At 40.4% G+C, this 26,359-nt stretch overlaps 1 protein-coding gene and 1 long non-coding RNA gene across 3 annotated transcripts in view; both read right to left on the minus strand.

Moving 5' to 3' along the window:
* The window catches only part of atosa (atos homolog A), an 80,398-nt gene that overhangs the window by 49,318 nt on the left and 4,721 nt on the right, over positions 1–26,359 (minus strand). The gene's annotated exons all lie outside the window — the stretch shown is intronic.
* Positions 1,058–20,397, minus strand: LOC137301815 (uncharacterized). The gene is made up of 3 exons (XR_010958356.1): positions 20,261–20,397; positions 4,213–4,310; positions 1,058–4,019 (listed from the first exon to the last, which is right to left on the minus strand). It is a non-coding gene; the product is annotated as an uncharacterized lncRNA (long non-coding RNA).

A 26,359-nucleotide genomic window follows, 5' to 3' on the forward strand; every position in this document is an offset into this window, starting at 1 on the left:
CTGGATCAGAAGTCCATTAAGTATTTTACGTTTGTGTAGCACTCATGGATAAGTTTTAAAAACCAGAACTAATGCTTTGTACGATGATATCAGCCATGGCTCAGAGGTATCGCTCTTGCATGAGTCAGAAGGTTGTGGCTTCAAGCCCAACTCTAGAGACTTGCACACAAAATCTAAGCCGACACCCCCGAGGGAGTGCTACGCTGTCAGAGGTGCTGTCTTTCGGCTGGGACGTTAACCGGAGGCCCCATCTGCCCTCTCAGGTGGACGTAAAAAATCCCATGGCACTATTTCAAAGAGGAGCAGGGGAGTACCCCTCAGTGTCCTGGCCAATACTTATCCTTCAACCAACATCACTTAAAAAACAGATTATCTGGTCATCATCACATTGCTGTTTGTGGGACCCTGCTGTGAGCAAATTGGCTGCCATGCTTCCTATATTACAACAGTGACAACACTTCAAAAGTACTTAATTGGCTGTAAAGCACTTTGGAACGTCCTGAGGTCGTTAAAGGTGCTATATAATGTAAGTCTCTCTTTTTACTACCTAGCGAGAACTGCATTTCTCTAGTCTAGGAGAGAGCTATCCACAATAGTGTTTACAGACATATGCAGAGCTCCCCTCCCAGTGATTACAATTTCAATGTTTTGTGTATGTGGGTAGGAGTGTATGTACTTTAAACATTTAAATCAACTCCAGTTGGTACCCATCAGGTCATAGTATATTCCATGCAGGGTCAGCTAGCAGTATAAAACTACGTCTCCTGGGAGTCTCAGACTGCCTCTCTCCAGAAAGATTATGCATCCAGAGTTATAGTACAATTTTAACATCTTATGGCAATGCTAAAGAAAATACGAGTTAACAGTATTGCACAATAGTGAACCTTCTTTGTTTCTATTTAGCTTATGGTACGAATATGCTATAAGCCTAGTGACAACACTCATCTTTAAGATTGTGGAGAGGAGATGGCATTCAATATATTGTACAAAATTTAAAATCATTGAAATTGGTCTTGGAAAGTTTTTATAAATGTTTTCAGAAAATGGACATCAAGTATAAAACAATTAACGTTTAGCTTTATTTCAGAAACAGAACAAAGTCCAGCTAGATACCAAACTTAATTTTTGCATGCAACTTCACCTTTGTAATCTTACTCTTGCAGCTTAACAAGATCAAAAAGAAGCAGGTATCAATCATAGGGGTGTGTCAAGTGGCACAAATCAAAGAGTGGTGCTACCTAGAATTTCATGTATACTTCCACAATACTGCTAAGATTTTTGCCTAAGCTTCACTGGCTGGCTCTGAGAGTAGTTTTATGGCTGGCAATTTGCTACTCCGAAGTCTGGTTCACTTTGCAAATTCTTTGCAGTTGGTACCTGGGATACTAGTACAATGCTTCAGCTTAGTTCAGAGCGCTCGATGTCCACAACTTAAAAATTATGGCAATTGATATGAGAAACCTAGGTGAACTGTCAAGGCCAGAGGGCAGGCTGAAAACAGGAATAGCGAAGACAAGGCAAATCAAGAAATAGTACTTAGGTGAAGCAAATCTTGAGTTTTGAAAGCCTATATATTGTAAGAGGAAAGAGAGACTGAAAGGTCTTCCACAGTTAATTACTTTGTGTTATGTGATGACATCAAACAGACACACTGTCAATTCAATGTGTGGGAAAAATAGGTTAATATAAGAAATCTCCAACATATCTCACGCTTTTGCGTTGAAATCCGTCCAAATCGCATTCGAGGTTTAGATGGTCACTTCTTTCTCCCTGCTCACCAAACATTAATTTTTAAAATTCAGTGGAAAATGGCCATAGGACATTGAATTTAAAAAGTGCCTACCCAATTAGGATGCAAGTGTTCTGGAGATATTATACCTGTTGGTAATTTGAACAATGACAACTCCAAGCAACAAATTACATTCAAAGTGTTGAGCCAAATTTGGGTGGCGTTTACAGTTGTTTATAAAAATGTTGTCGTTTTAATACAGTAGTAATTCTTTTATCCCGGTGAAGTAAAAATGTCAAGTACTGAGTGGGATGGATCCAATTAACTTTAGGGCTGCAGCAAATTCCAAACACCAATGTCATGCACTTTATTGGAGTAGATTAGGTCTTTCAACTCCAGCTAAGTAGAAGTTCCCAGTCAGGAGAAAGGTATGCCAAATGCAATAATCAAAGCAGCCATTATCTAGAGTGGGATGAAATTAAGTCACAGGTGCACAAAGAAAGGACAACCAGGAGAGAACCTTAGCCTCAGAAGTGGATCCAATGGACCTGAATGACATGATAAAACTATGACAAGAGTCATGTGTACAGGGTTCAGAGGCAAAGGGTCAGATGTGGTCAACTGTACCCACATGAGGATATCAGGCCTATAGATAATCTGATGGAATATAGTGATCATAAGATCTTCCGTTCCCTCAAAATGAAAATGAACAGAGATGGTCAGAAGGATTCACCAGGTGAATATGCAATTCCCATAATTGATTCACCCATAGCAGGTGAAGTGTGCCTTTTGGGTGATCACAACTGAGGTATAAATTCATGCTGTGTGAAACTATTGCTCCTGATTCCATTACACAAAAGAAATTTCAGCAGACCACAAGTACAGCTGGTTACATAACAGTAGAGAATCAAAAAACAAGCAATCATTAGCACTGATATCGGAATGTTATGGGAGATTAAAGAATCACTATCCATTTCAGTGAAACATCGCTTCTGGGTGGCAGTCGAGGTTAAATGGCAGTCCAACCTATATGTGGTCATCTGCACTGACCCTCAAAACAATGAATGTTTCATCAGTAAAACACATATGTTTAGCAATGGGCTCAGATGTCCTTGTTGTGCCCATCTGAGGGGGCTGTATTCCAAACCCTTGCCCATTAGTATTCCCATTGTTTGTGGTTCAGATAAAGCAAGCCACACAATTTTATGGAGTAAATCCTTATATGGGAGACAGACACATTTTTAAGCATAGTAGCAAATGTCTGTCCGATGCACATACTTCATTTGATAATGAAATCTGCAAACTTGCTTAGTTAGTATCTAATTACATCCGACTATGCCCTTGGTACTCTCCTAGTAACATTACCACTGGTTGATGATACTGGATCCAATTGCAAATGTAGAATTTGAGTGGAAGGATCATCAGCACTTCCTGGTGTCAGTGGATTCTAGGAAGGAGCGAATCAAACATTTGCCAGGAAAAGCTCCTTGCCCATTCAATGAAACTTCTGCAAGTATATGACCAAGCTCTCCCACATCACAGACAGGTCACTAGCCTGAGATAACATTCTTACTCTGGCGTCACAAGATTCAGTCTTAGGCACCCTCCATCTGGTCCTAGCCCATTGATCTTCATACCTACTTGACCTTTATGGCACCCAAATCCTACAAGCCCACAACCTCTCCAATTCACCTTCACTAGAAACGGTACATCCTCCCTGCTAAGGAATGTTTTAAGTATTGCGAATCACCATCCATTGGGCCAGCCTTGATTCAATGGGAGCACTCGCCTCTGAGTCAGACAGTCATGGGTTCAAGCCCCACTCCAGAAACTTGAGCACATAATTTAAGCTGACACTCCAATGCAGTACTGAGGGAATGTTGCACTGTCAGAGGTGCCATTTTTTGAATGAGACATTAAACTGAGGCCCTATCTGGTGGATGTAAAAGTTCCCATAGCATTATTCGAAGAGCATGGGAGTTTTCCTAGTGTCCTGGCAATATATTTTTCCCTCAACCAACACCACCAAACAAAAAAAGAGTATCTGATCATTTATTTTCTTGCAGTGCACAAAATGGCTGCCACGTTTCTCTACATTACAAGTGCTTCATTGGCTGTAAAGCGTTTTGGGACGTCCTAAGGTCATTAAAGGCACTAAAGGTGTATAAAGCAAGCTCTTTCCTTTTATTCGTGCAGAAGCCCAAGTGTCTATGATGATGCATAGATGAGTGGTGCTTATCTATATGGGGTTTGGTGCTTGTTGTTAAGATTCCAGATGGTCCACGTTCATCTGTGGAAAGGACAAATATATCAGCATCAATTTGTTATAACATCCACCATAATATCCATGTCTCTATATCAACAGATAAACTGTTATATATTTTGCATCAGCATTCATAAATAATGCTGTTCTATTAGTTGATGCAAACATTCAAATTGAGTGAGATTCTTTAAAAGGAGAGAAACACAGAGAAAATCTTTACCAGAGTCTATGTTGGAGCCACCATCCACTGTTGGGATCTCAGCCACACTATCAAAGCCAAATAGCTGGGACACGTTTTCTTTTCTATGGTGTCAGTTCCTTGATAGGTGAGAAGAACCACAACCAAACAGCTGAATGCAATTTCTCTTCATTGAATCTTTTACAGATTTCTTACCATGTCTTTCAGCATTCAACTGCTGAGTATCTCCTTCAAGCCCCTTTTCCTCGTGCATGGTTTGTGAGGGGCAGAGGAAAGAGGATAGAGTCCTGTGCCATAAATGTAGCCCATTGCCTTTACGGTGAGTTCAACCTCCGTATTCATAAAATTCTTATGCCACGTTCAAGAATTTTCAAATCAAGTCTACTGCTGTAATTACCATCTGGTGATTTATAGGGGTTAAATACCTCATTAACTGCTTATTTAGATGGTGAATTGTGATTATTGTGACTGTGTGCAGATTGGGTATCTTAACTTAGCTTTTAATCAATACCACCAAATTGGTTTCAAGTGAAACTGAGCAGATTCTGAAGGTTTTATAATTAAATGGCTCATTCTCTAAATTTACTGCTCTGAAATTACACCTTCCTTTGGCAGTATGGAATTTATACTTTCAAACAGTTACAGGAAATTGAACAGCATGGGAAAAGTAAAAAAACATGCACTTTAATTCAATCTTATTTGCAGATTGAGCTAATATTTTACAATTTGGACATTAGTTTTAAGACATTGCTTCAACTCCTATTTTTTCTTGCACCTCTACATTTAATTTGGATAGTAATATTTCCACTTGAGTAAAGGCTGGAATTGCTATCTAGATCAGTATCGATTTCTTTTCTTAAGCTATATGTAACTAACATCAGATTTTAATTAATGCCTCCAAATTGTTCGCAACTGATACTTAGCAGTTTAGGAATATTTTACAACAAATGCTTCATTCTTTAAGTCTACTGTTCTAAAACTGAATTTAACATACAGATTTTACATGTACATCAGTGAATCTACAAATAAATCACATTTCTACCCAGTCCCAATATCGTTTTAAACATGAGCATTAAAAATTTTAATGACTTTAATCCCACTAAACAAGAACTATTATATTAATGATTTGTAGGCTTCTAAATCACTCCAAGCCTCACCCCTCCTTATCTCTACGGTCGCCTTCAACCACATATACCTGTGCATACCTTCTGCTATGCTGACACCAAACTACTTCTTGTTCACTGTTCCACCATTGGTGGCTGCCCCTCCTTCAAGACCATTCTATTTGACCATGTTTTTACCCCCTCACAAGAGCTCTCTTCCTTTTACTTCATGTCCAATCGTTCTCTACCTGTTAAGCACACTCCAATGACTCTCTGTATGTGAGGAGCGCTATAGAAAATCTAAGTTGTTGTATACATTTAACAAATTCTGTACAACTTCAAAGCAAATACAGTTTGTAAATACACTGGATTAGAGTTCCAGTCAGAATACTAAGTGATATACAAGTCTTGATGTGTCAAAGAAAAAATAATGTTACGGTAACAAAAGTTAATAATTATGCTCACAACACCAGTAGCGGGACTAAAGAAGGGTTTGGAAATCTAGTGAGCAGTCAAATAGAACATTTTAGTGCAACAAAAGAAAAGAATAAAATTACTTCTGACAAAATGTTATAGTTCTGTTATAATCATAATACTCACACCAACCAAAAATTTTCTAGTGTATAGGTAGCATTAAGCATGCAAAAATTTTCTAGTGTGAAAAGTAGTGTGAAAAGTGCAAATTAGGTAAACAAAGTGTCACATTCCCCATCTGTGAAAAAGCAGCACTGCAGGTTTATAAAACTGTCATTTTGACAGTGAAAATGGAACAATGCTTCTAATTTCATTGGAACAGAAGAACAGGAGTAGGCCATTCAGCCCCTCAAGCCTGCACCACCATTTAATTAGATCATGGCTGATCTGTATCTCAACTCCATTTACCTGCCATTGACCCATTTCCCCTAATACCCTTACCTAACAAAAATCGGTTGATCTTAATCTTGAAAATTTCAACTGACCTAGCTTCCACAGCCTTTTGGGGAGAGAATTCCTCATTTCCATTACCCTTTGGGTGAAAAAGTACTTCTTGAATGTTCTAGTTCCAATGTTAAGATTGTGCCCCCTTGTTCTGGATTCCCCCACCAGAGGAAATAGCTTCTCTGTATCTACTCTATCAAAACCTTTTATCATTTTAAACACCTCAATTAAATTGCCCCTCAACCTTCTAAACTTAAGAGAATTTATGCAAGTTTATGCAACCTGTCCTCATAATTTAACCCTTTATTTTGGTGAATATGTGCTGTACCCCCTCTAAGGCCAATATATTCTTCCTGAGTTGCGGTGCCCAGAACTGAACGCAATACTCCAGATGAGGTCTGATCAAGGCTTTGTCCAAGCACAGCTTCCTCCCCTTTGTATTCCAACCCTCTTGAGATAAAGGCCAACATTCCATTCACCTTTTTAATTACTTTTGTACCTGTGCACTAGCTTTTAGTGATTTGTGTACCTAGACACCCAAATCCTTTTGCTCCTCCACAGTTTCTAGTCACTCACCATTTATTGATTCACAAAGGAAACATTTTTTCAAACTGTACGGTACATAGAAACTTCCATTCTTGATCTAGTAGGACAATCTTGTTTGAAATTGCTGTATGGAGTTTTGTGTTACGTGTACATCATACAAAATGTATTGCATACTTAGACAATTATATATCTATACAAGCTTGTATCAATACTCCCTTCCATAGGTCCTTCATTAGGAGAGAATAAATGATGGCTACAGCCTTGCAACACCTTTAAGTGCACATAACATCACAAACCACAAAATGAAAGATTGAATCATTTACAATGTTATCCCATAAAAATGTTTTTTCAATCTTTCGTCAGATCACAGCTTTCATTACTGCTAATTGCCACCATATGACCATCTAGTTTTTATCATGTGGCTCTATGAAATGATAGAGAGTGAGGAGTCTTTTATATCATGATGCTAGGACTGGTTACAATGAATTCCAGAGAAAGGAAGCTATACTGAAATAGGTAGAAATCATTTGTATGTATGGTCATGCAATACTGTAATCTGTATATTTATATGAGCATTGGTGACAGTGTTCTGGCGTAGGTGAGGCCATTTAGATTACTAATTATTTTAATGTTTAAACTAAGAAATGTGTGGTAAAAATACAGAATACAAAATGATTTAAATTGTTCCAAACAAAGCAATTGTATGTCATGAGTAATTCAGTGATGTAGTAGAACTGTTACGGAAACCCACGACTGTAGAACTGTACCAGGTGTAAATCTTGGCTCAGTGGTAGCTTTCTCGTCGCTGAGTCAGAATGTCATGGTTTCAAACCCCACTCCAAAGACGAGCACGTAATCAAGAATGGCACTTCAGAATAGTACTGAAGGGGTGTTGCACTGTCGGAGGCTCTGCCTGCCTCTCAGAGGGATATAAAGAATCCCATGGCAGTATTCGAGGAAGAGCAGAGGAATTCTCTGATGTTTCCAACATTTCTCCCTCAACTAACATCACTAAGACAGGTTATCTGGTCATATATCTAATTGCTGTTTGTGGGGCCTTGCCGAATACAAATTGGCAGTCATGTTCCCCTACATGTGACTAGACTTCAAAAGTACTTCGTTAGCTGTGAAGTGCTCTGGGACATCCTGAGGTCATGAAAGGCGATCTATAAATACATGTTCTTTCTTTGTTATTATGTGGTACTGCACGTCTTAGCAGACCAGAAAGTTATCCATGTTAGGCCAAACTATAACCAACACTAATTACATGCTATTGTTACACGGGTATATTTCTAATTCATTATAAATGGTGCTACAATCCATAGAATAATAAATTGAGTCTTGAGGATTAAAGGGTTGGTGGCAAGGGGAAGAGGTTGGAGTTAAGTTCGACAATATTGTAAAGATGTAGACGGTGGACTTGGTAACAGAGCAGATTTTGGAAAGAAATTCAGATCGGATCAAGCAGCACTCCTGGTTTCTGCACCACTGTATTTCGCCTGAGGCGGGCATCTTCCCAGTTTACATGGGGGAGGTCGGGTGACTGGGATCTTTGGGGTTGGATTGGTGGGGGGGTGGGGGAGGGGGTGCACGAGGGGGAGGTGAACAGCCAGCCATCATTGGGGAGGTGAGCAGCTGGACAATGGTGGGGATGAATCTCGGACATCGGGGGCGGGGGGGTGGTTGGCCAATCGTGAGGGTCCGATTATGGCAGATAAACTTGTTGGGCCTGCAGGAAACACTCCTGCTCCTCCTGGCCCACAAACACAGCACTAAAGGCACTTCTCGCCTCCTTTTCACTGGTGAGATTCACAAGCCCCAGGAAAACCATGCTGGAGGCGTTAAATTTAAAAGGTCAGTAAAATTAAATTCAAAAAGACCTAATTAACATCTTATAAGGACATTAATTGCTGCGATAATTACCCGCCTGCCTGAACTAATTACGTCCTGACCGCGCCGAGTAGGTTACTTGCACGTATCCAACGCACCTTCATTGAACCCGGAAGTGGGCGCGTTGGAGCCAGGTTGCAGTCACACTCGAAAAATCAATTGTTTTAACTACCCGCCCTCAATCCACCCGTTCTTGGGATTCCAGGGGGCTCATTGAGCTTGTTGACAAGCTAGCATGTTATTTCTATCCACTGATTGCTAACATTGTTTACCTATGGATTGCTGGTATTGTTTTTCTGAAGTTAAGGGAGGGGGTTCCCAGGAGTGCATCAACATTTGCAGGGAGTCTGCTGGAAGCATGTCAGCATTTTCAGGGGATCCCCCAAACAAAAGTTTCAAAACCACCCTTGTATGAACATGGGAACATTGGAACAGGAGTAGGCCATTCAGCCCCTCGTGCCTGCTCCGCCATTTGATAAGATCATGGCTGATCTGTGATCTAACTCCATATACCTGCCTTTGGCCCATATCCCTTAATACCCTTGATTGCCAAAAAGCTATCTATCTCAGATTTAAATTTAGCAATTGAGCTAGTATCAATTGCCATTTGCGGAAGAGAGTTCCAAACTTCTACCACCCTTTGTGTGTAGAAATGTTTTCTAATCTCGCTCCTGAAAGGTCTGGCTCTAATTTTTAGACTGTGCCCCCTACTCCTAGAATCCCCAACCAGCGGAAATAGTTTCTCTCTATCCACCCTATCCGTTCCCCTTAATATCTTATAAACTTCGATCAGATCACCCCTTAATCTTCGAAACTCTAGAGAATACAACCCCAATTTGTGTAATCTCTCCTCGTAACTTAACCCTGGGAGTCCGGGTATCGTTCTAGTAAACCTACGCTGCACTCCCTCCATGGCCAATATGTCCTTCCGAAGGTGCGGTGCCCAGAACTGCTCACAGTACTCCAGGTGCGGTCTAACCAGGGTTTTGTATAGCTGCAGCATAACTTCTGCCCCCTTGTACTCTAGTCCTCTCGATATAAAGGCCAGCATTCCATTAGCCTTATTGATTATTTTCTGCACCTGTTCATGACACTTCAATGATCTATGTACCTGAACCCCCAAGTCCCTTTGGACATCCACTGTTTTTAACTTTTTACCATTTAGAAAGTACCCTGTTCTTCCCTTTTTTGATCCAAAGTGGATGACCTCACATTTGTCTACATTGAATTCCATTTGCCACAGTTTTGCCCATTCACCTAATCTATCAATATCGCGTTGTAATTTTATGTTCTCATCTACACTGCTTACAATGCCGCCAATCTTTGTGTCATCGGCAAACCTAGATGTGAGACTTTCTATGCCTTCATCTAAGTCGTTAATAAATATTGTGAATAATTGAGGCTCCAAGACAGATCCCTGCGGGACTCCACTGGTCACATCCTGCCAATGTGAGTACCTACCCATTAACCCTACTCTGTCGCCTTTCGCTCAGCAAACTTCCTAACCAAGTCCGTACTTTTCCCTCGATTCCATAGGCTTCTATCTTAGCTAACAGTCTCTTATGTGGGACCTTATCAAATGCCTTCTGGAAGTCCATTTAAATAACATCCATTGACATTCCCCTGTCCACTACTTTAGTCACCTCTTCAAAAAATTCAATCACGTTTGTCAGGCACAACCTACCTTTCACAAATCTATGCTGGCTCTCTCTGATTAACTGGAAATTCTCGAGGTGTTCAGTCACCCTATCCTTAATTATAGATTCCAGCATTTTCCCCACAACAGATGTTAGGCTAACTGATTTATAATTCCCTAGTTTCCCTCTCTCTCCTTTCTTAAAAAGCTGAGTGACATATGCAATTTTCCAATCCAGAGTTATAGTTAGGGCATCTGCAATGTGCTCACCTACTTCCTTTAAAACCCTGGGATGGAAACCATCTGGTCCTGGGGATTTGTCACTCTTTAGTGCTATTATTTTCTTCATTACTGTTGCTTTACTTATGTTAATTTTATCGAGTCCCTGTCCCCGATTCAATATTCGTTTTCTTGGGATTTCCGGCATGCTATCCTCTTTTTCTACAGTAAATACTGACGCAAAGTAATTGTTCAACATGTCCGCCATTTCCCCATTGTCAATGACAATATCCCCACTTTCAGTTTTTAAGGGGCCAACTCTGCTCCTGACTACCCTCTTTTTCCTAATGTAACTATAAAAGTTCTTCGTATTGGTTTTGATATCCCTTGCAAGTTTCTTTTCATACTCTCTTTTTGTAGCTCTTACTATCTGTTTTGTGACCCTTTGTTGATCTTTGTATCTTTCCCATTCACCAGGATCTGTGCCATTTTTTGCCTTTTTGTATGCCCTTTCCTTATGTCTTATACTGTCCCTTACCTCTTTAGTTGTCCATGGCTGTTTTTTTTGGCAAGTAGAGTTCTTGCCCCTCAGGGGTATAAACCGATTCTGTATCACGTTAAAGGATTCTTTAAACATTTCCCACTGATCATCAGTCGTTTTACCCATTTGCCCAGTTTACTGTGGACAGTCTCTGTCTCATCCCTTTGAAGTTGGCCTTACCCAAGTCTAGAATCTTAGTAGCTGACTCACTTTGTTCCCTTTCAAACACGACATTGAACTCGATCATGTTATGATCACTATTGGATAGATGTTCACGTACAGTTAAGCCGTTAACTAAATCTGGTTCATTACTCATTACTAAATCTAGTATGGCTTGCCCCCTTGTTGCCTCCAGGACATACTGCTGTAGAAAACTATCCCGAACACACTCAAGAAATTCACTACCTTTCTGACAGTTGCTAGTCTGCTTTTCCCAATCTATGTGAAGGTTAAAGTCCCCCATTAAGACCACTATGCCTTTCTTACACGCTTGTCTAATCTCTGCATTTATACAATCTAGCACATCAGAGCTGCTGCCAGGGGTCCTATACACAATTCCCACAATAGTCTTAGATCCTTTCCTATTTCTCAATTCAACCCATAAGGTCTCTGTTGGCCGCTTACCTCTCGTTATATCCTCCTTTATCACTGAAGTGATTTCATCTCTAATCATTAAGGCTACTCCTCCCTCTCTTCCATTTTCCCTGTCTCTCCTGTAGACCTTATAATCCGGTATATTTAGTTCCCAATCCTGACCATCCTGCAGCCATGTCTCAGTGATAGCTATCATGTCATACCCTCCAATTTGAATTTGAACCTGTAGTTCATTTAATTTATTCCTTATACTCCGTGCGTTTGTATATAGAACTCTTAGTTGGGTCACACACCCTAGCCGGACCTTCAGCTTTGATGCTGGGTTAATCGCCTTACACCTTCTAGTTTTCACTTTATCTGTAGTGTCTAAAGTACACTTTCTTTCTGCTGCTCTTCGTTTTTCCCTTTCACTTGTTCTTGAACAACTGTTTGTACTATTTGTATTGTAAATTTCCCCTGGGTCTTCCCCTCTCTTGCTGCTCTCAACTTTACTCCCTTCTGACTCCCCTCTCAGGTTCCCATTCCCCTGCCACTCTAATTTAAACCTTCTCCAACAGCACTAGAAAACACCCCCGCGAGGACATTGGTCCCGGTCCTGCTCGGGTGTAACCCGTCCTGCTTGTACAGGTCCCATCTTCCCCAGAACCGGTCCCAATGTCCCAGGAATCTAAATCCCTCCCTCCTACACCATCCCTGCAGCCACGCATTCATCCGGTCTATTCTCCTGAGATTTGTCTGCAACTACTTTGGTTATCGTACCCTTTTTACTTGTAAAAGAAAGACTTCCATTTATATAGCACTTTTCATGACCTCAGGACATCCCAAAGCGTTTTACAGCAAATGAAGTATTTTTGAAGTGTAGTCACTGATGTAATGTAGGAAACGCGACAACCAATTTGCACACAGAAAGCTCCCACAAACATCAATGTGATAATGACCAGATAATCTGTTTTAGTGATGTTGGTTAAGGGATAAATATTGGCCAGGACACCAGGGATAACTCCCCTGTTCGTCTTAGAAATAATGCCATGGGATCTTTTACGTCCACCTGAGAGGGCAGACGGGGCCTCGGTTTAATGTCTCATCCGAAAGACGGCACCTCCAACAATGCAGCATTCCCTCAGTACTGCACTGGAGTGTCAGCCTAGATTTTGTTTTTTTAATTTCAAAATATACTTTATTTCATAAAATTTAAAAGATACATACGGTTTAACACACAGTTCAAATAGAGGGCACAAAATGCAGCACAGCATTCAAAGCAATACAGTACAGATTGTATACACTATGATCTCATTGTTACAATTTTAAAACACAACATATTTTCTAATACATTCTGCACAATACAGGTGGGGTGGCTTTATATGATGGCCTTTCCCCATAGAGCCTTTGCGTAGGTCGCACCTCTCTTCAATGTGTCCCGCACACATACTCCTGGACCTTGAAGTGTGCCAGTTGGCAACACTCGGTCATGGACAGCTCTTTCAGCTGGAAGACCAGCAGGTTTCGGGCGGACCAAAGAGCCTCCTTCACCGAGTTGATGGTCTTCCAGCCGCAGGCGATATCTGTCTCAGAGTCCTGGGGAACAGCCCGTAGAGCACAGTGTCATGTTTTATCGAACTGTTGGGGGATGAACCGGGACAGATACCAACGCAGCCGAGATTCTGTGTTCAAGTCTCTGGAGTGGAACTTGAACCCACAACCTTCTGACTCAGAGGCGAGAGCGCTACCAACTAAGCCACAGCTGACACTGTAAAGTCAATGTGAATGACATTGTGAAGCTGACAATGTGACACTAAAACAATATCTCACATTATGACTCAAGGGAAAAAGTCCTTTTTTCATGAAAAAACTAGAACTCCTTGTGAAAAGGCTTTTGCAACAAGCTTAGGCAGCAACTCTTGATTATAATGTGACCTTTTTGTTGTACTGATGTCACTGCACCACAAGGACATTGAAAGACTGAAGCTTTGTGTTTGATTTCATGTTTCTAAATGTGACCCATAGTAGCTTTTTCAAATCTTTGCTTCCAATTACTGGCTCAACTTTTTAAAACAAGTGTGTAGTAACATGGTCAATTACCATATATGTTAGAGGCTTTAATATTGGGATATTTCACTTTAAAACAAATAGGATATGGAAACTCTTTTGTCCTTTTTCAATAGCAGTCTCTCCTGTAGTTATTTTCTTCACCGGCAAGCCTGTTTTTTCATCTCTAGCTACCAGACTGCTCCTCATCTCTGACCACTAGGCAGACTCTGACACCCAATCCATTTAGTTGTAGGTTACCTACCCAAATCTACCTTTCAACCACCAGCTGCCAGCCAACCTATGATTAACTTTCCAGCTTCAGACGCTCATGGCATCTTTAAGTTTTCAATCCCCTTTGGCAGCTTCCAGGACTTGTCCCCTCTTGTTGTTTTCAGGATTTTCACACCACAGAATACCCTCTGGTCTCCACTCCTCAAAGTTTCATCTCTTCGACTCTCCCCAACAGGCTCTACTTCTTTCGATATCCTGACAGGAAAATTTCACAAGATTTTTTTTGTCTCCCATTAATCACTATGTTCCTACCCTCTCCAGTTTCCCTCGCTGTTAATACTGTCCACTTTCATGACATTGTCCTGGCCATCCTCACATGCTCGCTGCATATGTAGCCCAGGATTCTTCTTGTTCCCTCCTTTTCAATGTCAATATGCTAACTATTTGTGACACCATCCGGAAGCATGAGATCAGGTTTCATATGTATGCACGTAGCTTTAATTTTCTATTGAATCCAAAGCTGTTGCTTGAATCTGCAGCAGCTTGTCTGACATACATTCTTGGATGAGTCAAAAAGAATTCCTGATTAACACAGGCAAAACTGAAACCATCTTTTTTAGCTCCTGTTGGCTCATATGTACTTGTGCCCTTAACTCCATTAATCTCCCTGACTCCTACCTCAGGCTAAATACAGTGGTGCAGAAACTAGGAGTAGTGGCTTGATCCAAGCGGAATTTCTTTCCCATACCTGCTCTGTTACCAAGGCCACTGCCCGCCATCTTTACAGTATTGTCAACCTTCACTCCTACCTCTTCCCCTTGCCACCAAGCCTTTAATCGATGTCTATCACCTCGAGGCTCAATTTCTGTAATGCTTTCATAATTGGTTTCCATATTTCCACCCTCCACAAACTACAGTTGATTCAGAATGTCACTGCCCTTGTCCTTATCTTCTCCAAGCTGCACACTTCCAAGCGAGATTCCTGTGCCCTATGAATCAATTTTTGGTGTCTTCAAGGCCACACCGCACCCTACCTCAGCGTTCCCCTTCAGCCCTGTGTCCTTCCTCGCACTCTTTACTCCTCGGACAGTGGTCTGCTCTTCTTTCCTTGTCCTCTTCACTCCATCATTTGTGGCTGCTCTTTCACCCACCATGCTCCGCTCTCTGATACTGCTCCCTACATCCTTCCCTACTTTCAAAAGCCTTTTAAAAGATTTTTCTCTTAAACCACTTTTTTGGCCTGCCAATAATTCAACCAATACTTTTTCTCCCATTCAGTGCTTCTTTCATTCTCTGTTCTATAAACGCTCTGTAACACCTGGGTCATGGGGAACACTATATGAATGCAAGTTATATCAGATTTGCAAAACCGCATTTGAAGAGCTAGAACGTAGAATGGCCTGCACTTCACTTCTGATTTGAATTATATTTCATTTTCATAATAACAAAACCAAAACCCAAAATAGAGTTTTATGCAGATGCACAGGTAGAATGGCAATGACACATATATAGGCAAATTCATTATTTATGGACCATAGTCCCAGAAATAGTAGAGAAAATCTGCTGCAATTGCTGATGCTTATAGTCATTTCTTGTGATAGTTTCTAAAGCACTAATACTTTAGTCTGAAGTCATGTGTGTTCTTTGTCCATGTTAAATTTTACTTGAAAAACACCCACCTCACTTTTTAATAAGTTCAGAAATTGTTTCTTCCTGCAGACCTCAGATTCCAAAACTTAATTTTGCTGAATCCACAAGTTTGTTTTTCCATTCTTCTACCCACCCCAACCCCCCAAATCTTTTTATCTTCTATTCTCTTCTATCTCTCTCACAATACTCCAACACTATTCCATCTTTTTCTGGTTGGGATCACCAATTAGCATATTAAAAATATTATTCCATGGATTCTAGCACCATTTATAATGAATTAGAAATACACCCGTATAACAACAGAATGTAACTGGTGTTGGTTATAGTTTGGCCTAACATGGATAACTTTCTGGTTATAGTTTGGCGTAACATGGATAACTTTCTGGTCTACTAAGAAGTGCAGTACCACATAATAACAAAGAACATGTATTTATATAATGCCTTTCATGACCTTAGAACGTCCCAGAGCACGTCACAGCTAACAAAGTACTTTTGAAGTCTAGTCACATGTAGGGAAACGTGACTGCCAATTTGCATTCAGCATGGTCCCACAAACAGCAATTAGATATATGACCAGATAACCTGTCTTAGTGATGTTGGTTGAGAGAGAAATGTTGGAAACACCGAGAGAATTCCTCTGCTCTTCCTCAAATAGTGCCATGGGATCCTTTACATCCATCTGAGAGGCAGGCGGGGCCACAGACAGTGCAGCACCCCCTCAGTACTGTACTGAAGTGCCATTCTTGATTATGTGCTCGTCTCTGGAGTGGGGTTTGAAACCATGATGTTGTGACGAGAAAGCTACCACTGAGCCAAGGTTTACACCTGGTACAGAAACCCATGACTGTAGAACTGTAACAGTTCTACTATATCACTGAATTACTCATGACATACTATTGCTTTGGTTGGAACAATTTAAATCGTTTTGTATTCTGTATTTTTAAACCACACATTTCTTAGTTTAAACATTGAAATAATTAGTAATCTAAATGGCCTCACCTACAACAGAACACTGTCACCCAATGCTCATGTAAACATACAGATTGCCCAGTATTCAAGGGTTGGATTGCCAAAGCTTGGGGCTGCATGTGGCCTGTGGGCTGCAATTTGGACCTCACTGTTGTAGAATTTTTACAAAGGTTATGTGTTAACATCATCTGCTGATAATAAACAGGTATTGAGTGGAATAAGGGATAGCCCAAAAGACTGGTTGAAGCAGTTTCATGTTTCTAAATGTGACCCATAATTGCTTCCAATGCTTTCTCAAATCCTTGCTTCCAATTACTGGCTTGACTTTTTGAATTCCATAAAATGTGATCATGTTGGATTTTTAGCTACAGGTTTATACATCAGTGGAATTTCATTCTGTAAATGTTGTAGAGCATAGGTTTTCAAAATGAGATCCCTAGACCCCATAGCCTGGATTTTAACTTGGAGCTGGAAAAAGTGAGGTTGGGGGGGGGGGGGGGGGGAGTTTCTGGGTTTCTCGCCCGGCAGCTATCCAGATTGACAGGCTGGCTGCCTGTCGAACGGGAAAGCAGCTGGGAAGATATGCAAATTAAAGGGAACATGAACTTTACATGTGGTTTGGAGGCTCCATGGGATGGATGTATGCAGTCCACAAAGACAAAAAGTTTGGGCACTCCTCTTTCCACAGCTTAGTATCTCCAAAGCTCAATAGAGGTCTAGTGGCAGAAAAGAGGTGTGGCAACTAGTCTTGAAGCTTTCCGTATTTTTTTTTAAGAATTGGGTGACCCGTTTTTCCACATCCCTCAGTAAAAATTATATTGCTCAATATGAGAACCATAACCATCATGTTAAGTAACCTTTTTGGGTTGGGGTGGAGAAACACAAAATAACAAAAGTGAAAATACTGGACTATCAATCAACCCACAATCTTCTGGACCCGTGTCACAACACTCAGATTTTGGAACAAAATATATATTACCATTAGTGCCACTAAATTTTGTTGCAAGACTTCTAAATGTTTCAATAGATTTGAGTATTATAAACTAGGTACTGTAACACAGAGCCACTAGAGATTAACTACAGGGAACACAGTGATGTGGTGTAAGTTAAGAAGGACAAAACACAACCAACCAGTTTTAATGGATTGCTTTCAGCTGTGCTGTGGATGTTGGGGCAGTCTCATCTCTCTAGTGTCCCCTTACTGGAAAGGGAAATGAGAGGGAGAAGAGAAGAGAGAAGGTTGTTCGGGTGAAGGGGGGAGGAAAGAGGAAAAAAAAAGTGAGAATGAGATGCAAAGAAGGTTGCTTTCCTTAGGGCAGCCAATAGCTTTTCGACCAGATACTGGCCTTTCCAAATTTGGTGGACCCCAATTCTGCCACCTGGCAGTACTACACGCCTGCTTCTTGCATGCTTATAATAATACACGTGCGGCACCAGACGCAGAAATGACAGAAATTCTACTGGACTGTACCATCTCACCTGTCCTGCCTCCTTCGCTGACGTCAGATGCAAAGAACTGCCCATCCACCCATGTTCCCATCAAAAAAGGGAGTGGTGACCCAGCATTAGCAAATCCCACTCCAATTTCTGCCCCACCCTCCCCTATAATGCCCCAAGTGCATCAAAGACCCCATGAATTCAAAGCTATTGATGTTGTCTTTAAGATCTTGAATACTTCAATATGATTATCCTTGAGCCTTCTCTTCAGTCAAAACATTCCAAACTTCTGCAGCCAACTCAAATGCCCAATCTCAGCTATCAATTTAGTTGCCCTTCACCATAACCTCTTTAAAGCCTGGAAGTCTGTCTCACAATACAGTAACCAGAACTGTACACAGCACTCAGGTGGGGCCGGACCAGCACTCAGTCACTTCCTGAGATCTGTGCTCTATTCCACTGGCTATACTGCCCAAAGGCCTATTCGCTTTCTTCACTGCTGCCGCACTCTGTGCTGTTGGCTTCAGCAATCAACCTTCATTCTTCTTTCCCAATCTCATTAAATGGCATTAGCCACAACACTTCATCCCAACTCCCAATTCCCAATCTATCCACGTCCTTCTGCATTTTAATCAACCTGCTCCTGGTTGTTTGCAATGTCTCCCAGTTTGGTATGATCTGCAACTTGGAGAACTTTATTTCCGTTAAGACTTCCAAGTCATTTATATACCATGTGAGCAGCAACGGTCGCAGTAATAATCACTGAGGCAGCCCACAAGTTAGCTCTTTCCGTGCTGATCCGGCACCAGATACAAAACATCATTTGCTTCTTCTGCTCAATCCAATTGTCAATCCACTTTAAAAACATTTCACCTATGCTGTGCCTTCCAATTTTATATGCCAATCTTCTATGTGGCAGTGGGAATGAAGAGAGAAAGGGAAGGAACAAAGAGAGCGTGTGTATATGGCACAGGAGAGACAGAGCCTTCTACCGTGACATGTGGCACAGGGGGAAGAAAATTAGGTGGGTGAAGACACATAGAAGTAATATGGGGAAGGGGCACATAGAGGTGAACTCTGATAGGGAGAGTCCAGGAAGAGGAGCCACATATGAATTGGGGGGGTGGGGACAAGAGAGAAACATCAGGGAGCTGATGCACATGTTTTGGAAGAGAAGGGGGCCAAATGCAGATGAGTTACAGCGGGTGGAGGGCCAGGCACAAATGAGGAAGGGGTGTGTTTATGTGGGGAAGCGGATGGGGGTGGTCCAGAGAAAAGAAGGAAATAGAGAAAGAGAAAAAACACGCCCCAAGGAAAGCAAGTGTACAACACATAGAGAGAGAGCACACAAGAATGCATGCCATGCCAGAGAGCAAGACCACAATACTGTCATATTCTCAGTGAATATGACAAACTGTGAGCAAGGGGGAACAAACAGTCACAAGGACTGACCTCATTGCCTGCTACTGTCAAATTTCATACAGTAGCTTCCCCAAGATGAACAGTCAATTGTACCGTGAATCATTAGCAAAGATGTGTGTATATCAGTGTTGGCCTTTCAAAAAAAATTTCTCTCTAGTGCCAGAAAGTCAGTTATAAAATTTCTTAAAATTTGAAAATGTCAAAAACTTATTGGTGTCTTGGTAGTGTTTGTAGGCTCAGAAAAAAGTGCACCAGAAAAAAAATTCTGCTGCCAGAGACATTGGAAAGGATTAATAAATTCTACACTAGTGTGTAAAGCACTAATTTGCAAATTAAATAATGAAAAAAGCAGGTGCTGTGGTGAATTTGTTGCCTTTATATAGATTTGTTTTAAAGACGAGATGGGTTGAGAATGTATCAAAGTCACAGCCTCGAACAGAAGCCATGAAAATGCAGAAAGCTGTCTGGAAGGTGCCTTTCTAAGGGCTCTAGTCTGTTATTTGCATAAATTGTAAGCTGTGTCCCACCTAAAGCAGACAAATAACGACAAAGGATTGATAATGCTTTGCTAGGTCTCGGAGGGAGGTAACTCTTTTGTAGATAAAATACTCTCGCAGCCAGAAATCAAAGAAAGCGGATCTACAAAATGCAAATAAAACATAATGAAAACAACTTGAACCTTTCCTATCCTTGGGTAATTGATGATAATGAGAGTCATACGTAATAAATCTACTGAACTCCATCGCGTAAAGAACAAAGTTAGGGAAAACTCTACATTTCTGTGTACACTCTTCTGTTCCACCCCCTTAAACATGTTACAGGGAAAAAAAACTAAGAGAAAGCAATGAAAATATAACATATAAAAACACTCTCCACAGTACACACCTTTTCTATGCAGTCATAATTTTCCTTTTTGAACAAAGAATGTTTGACTCCTTGAGTAAAGGAAGTTGCCTCTGGCTAATGCTGGGCTGCACTGTCAGTATCTGAGTGCACCAGATGTCTGCAATGGTCAAAACAACATGTTCTGCTGTGGTGCATATTAGCTCCAGCCTATCACTATGCAACGCACTGCTTTTACAATGAGGCAGACTTACAGCAAGCATAGCAACAGCCGTGCAAGCGGATTGGCTGGCAGCAATAGTGAAACCCACAGTGTCAAACTCTACTATAGTTTCCTGTCTGTTCAGCAGTAGCCAGTACTTCCCTGCTCTCAGCTGCACTCAGGCAAATTGAAGTTCAGAGTACAGCAGCTTATCACACTGGCAATTGTAGGAGTGACCCAATAAACAACTGCAGCACAGAGCCAGAATGTATATTAAACCATACAAGACAGACATGTATACTGGAAGAAACTTTAATGATCTCTACATAATCAGCAAGGTTTATTATTTATGCAGTTATTAAGCAATATTTTGTTTCAAAATTCTTACAATGCACAATAAAATTGTGGAAATTATTTTTCCCAATATAAAAGTAATCAACAAAAGTTCTAATGGTCATGAAATGGGACAACAGCCTACTAAATAACATTTTTTATTAAGCTGAAGAAAAAGCTTCCTTCAAGAAGAGTGATAATTCATTTTTTTCCTTGCACAGATAAATGAACCTCCAACAGTATCAATTAAGATGGCAATGTCTATCATCTGAATAACCCCACCCTCTAGTCGCAACAAAAACAGCCTCAATTAAGGAAACTGATGAAGTTGAGGAAAGACCTTCTTTAAATCAGAAAGAAAAATGAGCCACAAACATTGAAGACTTCAAAGTTAATCCTGCTAATGGAATCCACAAATGATTAAGCCTGTAATCTAATCATTGTTCATATGATGACTATAAAAGCACTCAAAAGAAAGGGTCCTGAATGGTACTTTTAACAATAAAATTGGTCCACAGTTTCTGATGTTTTGGCTGTTTGTTTTTTGACAGTAGCATAAAGATGTTTGAAGCTACACGGGAATACTATGGTAAACGATCAGTGTCTGGAAGCACTGGTACCACAGTAAAAGACTTGCATTTATATATTGCCTTTCGTGACCTTAGGACATCCCAAAGTGCTTTAAAGCCAAAGAAGTAATTTTGAAGTGCAGTCAGTGTTTTGCAACACTGTCCTTTCAATCTGGAACCTCAGTTCAAATCCACTGCACACTGGAGGGGTTAAAAAATCTTCTGCTGGTTGTAAAGATCTTAATCAAGAGCTTCCTTGATGGTTCTGCAAATTTATCAATTGTATGCATGGCTGATCTGCACAAAGGACCCCAGGTTCAATCCCTGGTCTGTGCCGACTTAACTGACCTCAGCTGGGGGGCAGCTGTAGAAGAGCGCTTGGGCTAGGGAAGAAGAAAAACAGTCAACCAGGATTTTCCTGCTTGAAAAGTGCATGTGTGGATGTCAGAATCAGGATTAGCTATGATGGCCTCCACAACGAAATTCAGTGTCAAGGCTCATATATGAATAATGGCTTTTTGGGGAATGTACCAGATGGTACTTAGTACCTATGGAACCATATCGAAGCCAGGAGTCAGAAGAGGTGGGGGGATGGGTGGCGGGATTGAAAGCAAAATGGGCCTACATAGCCTCAACCCAGGTCCTAGTGGAGGATACCCATAACACAAATCTACCAGAAAATTGCCCATGGATGGTACGGGAAATGGAAAATTCACACTGGTGCAGTACAGGGTATAGTTAAGGCAAATGATTTGGATTGTCTAATTATAGCTGGTTTGGGAGTGCTTGAAGATGGAGTCTCAGAGAAAAATTGCTGTTTCCATGTCTTCATTGGCGATTGTTTTAAGTGAACTGCTAAAGTGTTTGCCATCATCTGAACCCCTTGATGAGACTACTCTCGAACTAAATCTGGGTTATCCATTATTCTCTATTTCAAGAATCCACTGTGATGTCACTGCGATTAAGGATTAGGATATCAACAGGGAAAAAATGCAAATAAACAGGCTAGTTAACTCATGAAGAGATAAACATGGACATGACTAATGAGTTAGAAGGATTTTATTCAATGGCCTACAGGCAAAAAGAAAAAACACAAACAGGACTCTAAATTTAGAAACCCATTATTCTACCAAAGAAAAGTGAAAGATCACAGGTCCAAAAAAACTTACGAAATCAAATGGCCAAGGCAAGCATTTTCCACTACAATGTGTGTTAAAAGCTATGAAGCCAACTAAATAATTATTGGCCAAAACTGTTCCGAGATTGTGGAAGAGCGATGTAATCGTGGTAGTCACATATAACTGGATGAATCCAGTTTGATCAGCCATTTAATTTTCAGATCAAAGATGTTGCAGTACCAGTCTGGCAACGACACTGAAGTTGTAATTCATCAGAAGCACCATAGTAACAGCTGTATAGCTGACGGCCAACGACTGAAGTGCTGAAACTGCACGTCTTATTGACTACTGAAATATGCAAAACAATTAAAACACCACTACTATTAAGATAAAACTTAAGATTCTAACAAAATACACTTTCTACTACGTTTTATATTATGAAATAAATCGCAAATGCTATTTTATATATGTTATCCACATCTTAAGGAATAAAGTTATATCACTGAGATTTCTCAAATCTTGTGGAAGCACTAGATTGCTTTCTTTATGCAGGTAAAGGAGTTATGATTTGAAGTTAAATCTTTGGGAGATCAAATCCTTTGGTAGATGTGATGCAGCCACTTCTGCCAAAGATTTTAATACAAAAAATATTTCACCCATGTTTTTGTACATGACTAAAAAAATTACAAACTCAGAAAAGCACCAACAGTGTTGGCTGACTGTTCCCAGTACAAATGCTTACTGTATGTGTTCCAACAGAAGATGCAACAGAACAGGGCTCCCTCATACTTGCCAGCTCTTACAAGGAACTCCTCATCAGTTCTTATAACTACATTCTTTTTAGGTCTAACATTTTTAACATTTCATATGTTACTAATCAAAAAATGCTACTGTTTGGCCTTTTAGTTTCTTCAAAATTTTGCACTTTTCAAAAACTATCCTTTTGATAAGGGTTTTCATAATTGTTTACATTGCAAGGAATGCAGCTACCTGTTGTATTTCTTAAAGTGCACAAGGAAATGTAATTAAAAGGCAAATCTAAAGCTAAATGGGTACTAGATCACCATGGCGGGTGCAAATGAAAATGTTTATTAAGTGAATCCTGTAAATTAAAAAAAATTAAAATGTCACATTTTTAGTTCAGCTATGAAGATATGAAGAGTCATCCACTTTGGATCAAAAAAGGATAGAACAAGGTACTTTCTAAATGGTAAAAAGTTAAAAACAGTGGATGTCCAAAGGGACCTAGGGATACAGGTACATAGATCATTGAAATGTCATGAACAGGTGCAGAAAATAATCAATAAGGCTAACGGAATGCTGGTCTATATATCTAGAGGACTAGAGTTCAAGGGGACAGAAGTTATCCTGCAGCTATACAAAACCCTGGTTAGACCGCACCTGGAGTACTGTGAGCAGTTCTGGGCACCGCACCATCGGAAGGACATATTGGCCTTGGAGGGAGTGTAGCGTAGGTTTACTAGAATGATACCCGGACTTCAAGGGTTAAGTTACGAGGAGAGATTACACAAATTGGGGTTGTATTCCCTGGAGTTTCGAAGGTTAAGGGTGATCTGATCGAAGTTTATAAGAGATTAAGGGGAACGGATAGGGTGGATAGAGAGAAACTATTTCCGCTGGTTGGGGATTCTAGGAGTAGGGGGCACAGTCTAAAAATTAGAGCCAGACCTTTCAGGAGCGAGATTAGAAAACATTTCTACACACAAAGGGTGGTAGAAGTTTGGAACTCTCTTCCGCAAATGGCAATTGATACTAGCTCAATTGCTAAATTTAAATCTGAGATAGATAGCTTTTTGGCAACCAAAGGTATTAAGGGATATGGGCCAAAGGTGGGTATATGGAGTTAGATCACAGATCAGCCATGATCTTATCAAATGGCGGAGCAGGCACGAGGGGCTGAATGGCCTACTCCTGTTCCTATGTTCCTAAGATAGGATAAACCATCTGAAAGGGATCTCATGGCTGAAAGATTTTTGATGTTTCTTTTGCAGTGTGTACCTTTGAACAGTCCGTGTTATCATTTTAAACTAAGATTTTAAAATGACTCAACCATTAAGAAGATCAAACTTGCATTTATATAGTGCCTTTCACATCCTCAGGGTGCCCCAAAGCACTTCCCAAATAATCTTTGCAGTGTAGTCACTGTTGTTTTGCAGACAAACATGTCAGCCAATTTGCACATAACAAGGCCCTACAAATGGCAATGCGATAAATAACCAGTTCATTTGTCTTGGTCATGGTGGTTGAAGAATAAATAGTGGCCAGGACACCATTACAACTCCCTTGCACTTTGAACAGTGTCATAGGATCTTTTATGTCCAATTGGATGGGCAGACGGGGCCTTGGTTTAACGTCTTATCCAAAAAATAGCATCTGACAACACAGTACTCTAATACCACACTGAAGTATCAGCCTAGATTATGTGCTCAAGTCCTGGTGTGGGGCTTGATCCCACTAAGTCTTAAACTGGTCTTGGATTGATTTCTAATTAGGTTTAGTGTCAGCGTCTCTTGAGCAATCCAGTTCCAGCACCATTGTCAGCTGAAAACAAATAAAAACTAACTGCAGCATTGTGATTTAGCGATATCATCTTTAATGACAGTGACATTGACCTTTTATGTAAATTTGTATTCATTCTTGGATGAAACAGCTACGAACACACGTTATGATACAGGCCCCTTCAAGCTTGTAACTTTTTGAACATTTCCTGTATTCTTAACTCTGAAGCTCACGTTGATTTGCCTACATATTTTTTTGCTACTGAAATTCTAAATTTGAATGCTGGGCTCAATGCAATAGCAAATCAGGTTATAGGTACAAAACAATTAAAATGGCAATTTGTCAATCATTTATTAGTTTTAAATGGTGACTTCTAATGAATTTGTCTCATCTGTCATTGCCTCTACACCTGTACTGTGCAGAGAGTACTGCATGATTTTTATGCAGCATCGCTATCCAGGGTCTGCAGTCTTGCCGGTGAAAACAGCAGTGAAATTCTGGAAACAGCTCATTGGTATCGACAACTTCACATGGAAGGATTATAAGTGGTAGCGGCAGATTTAAAATGTTTCAGTATCTTCAATAATGTATTTGTCCAGTGCTTAAATACAGTCTTTATACAGATGTCGCTACCTCAAGCCACACCATTTAAAACAGCTCTAGTTATTAAAAAATTGCAGGGGATGTGATCTGCCTCCATCTTGGCTACAGCTAAACAAACTGATTACAAGCAGGAAATTTGACTTGCAAGCCAAAAGCTCACGACCACCGCCCCTTTAATTCTCTATAGAGTAGCTCCACATTTGCAGATACCAAATGAAACATGAAACACTGTTAATAAATCAATGAATTAAAGTTACTGTAATTGGGATTAGATAATGGGAAAAATCTAGTTACAAGGGATAATCTCTCATGCACCAATGATTCCCACTGCATTTAAAACAATATTGGGGGAGATGGGAAGAGAAACTGTGCACTGTAACTCATTTTTTTTACTTTCTAGCCGAGCCTTCAGACTCCCACTTATAAATACACCAGTGCATATCCTCCCCTTCCTTAACAAAATTGCTATACTTGTAAACAAACTACCCAAATAAGAGCATACTGTTATCTACATGACCTTCACAGCACAATAATCTTCACAGCTGCCTAAACAGTAGGAAGTGACGTTATGAAGACAGACACACACTAAGTTGTTGCTAGGTGGTGAAAGCCATATCCTATTACATTGGGTTAATACATGTCTGAAGGCAGATGGATTGATTAGTACTATGTGAAATACAAGCAGCAATTTTACTATTCATTCAAAGTTAAAAGCACTGCAGCTTCCCTTTTAAAATTCAAAAGCATACTGCTCCATTTTCACCAATTTCTTTTGAGCATATAAGTCAACTGGATA

This window comes from Heptranchias perlo, chromosome 34 (assembly GCF_035084215.1).
Source record: "Heptranchias perlo isolate sHepPer1 chromosome 34, sHepPer1.hap1, whole genome shotgun sequence".
Taxonomy (NCBI): domain Eukaryota; kingdom Metazoa; phylum Chordata; class Chondrichthyes; order Hexanchiformes; family Hexanchidae; genus Heptranchias; species Heptranchias perlo.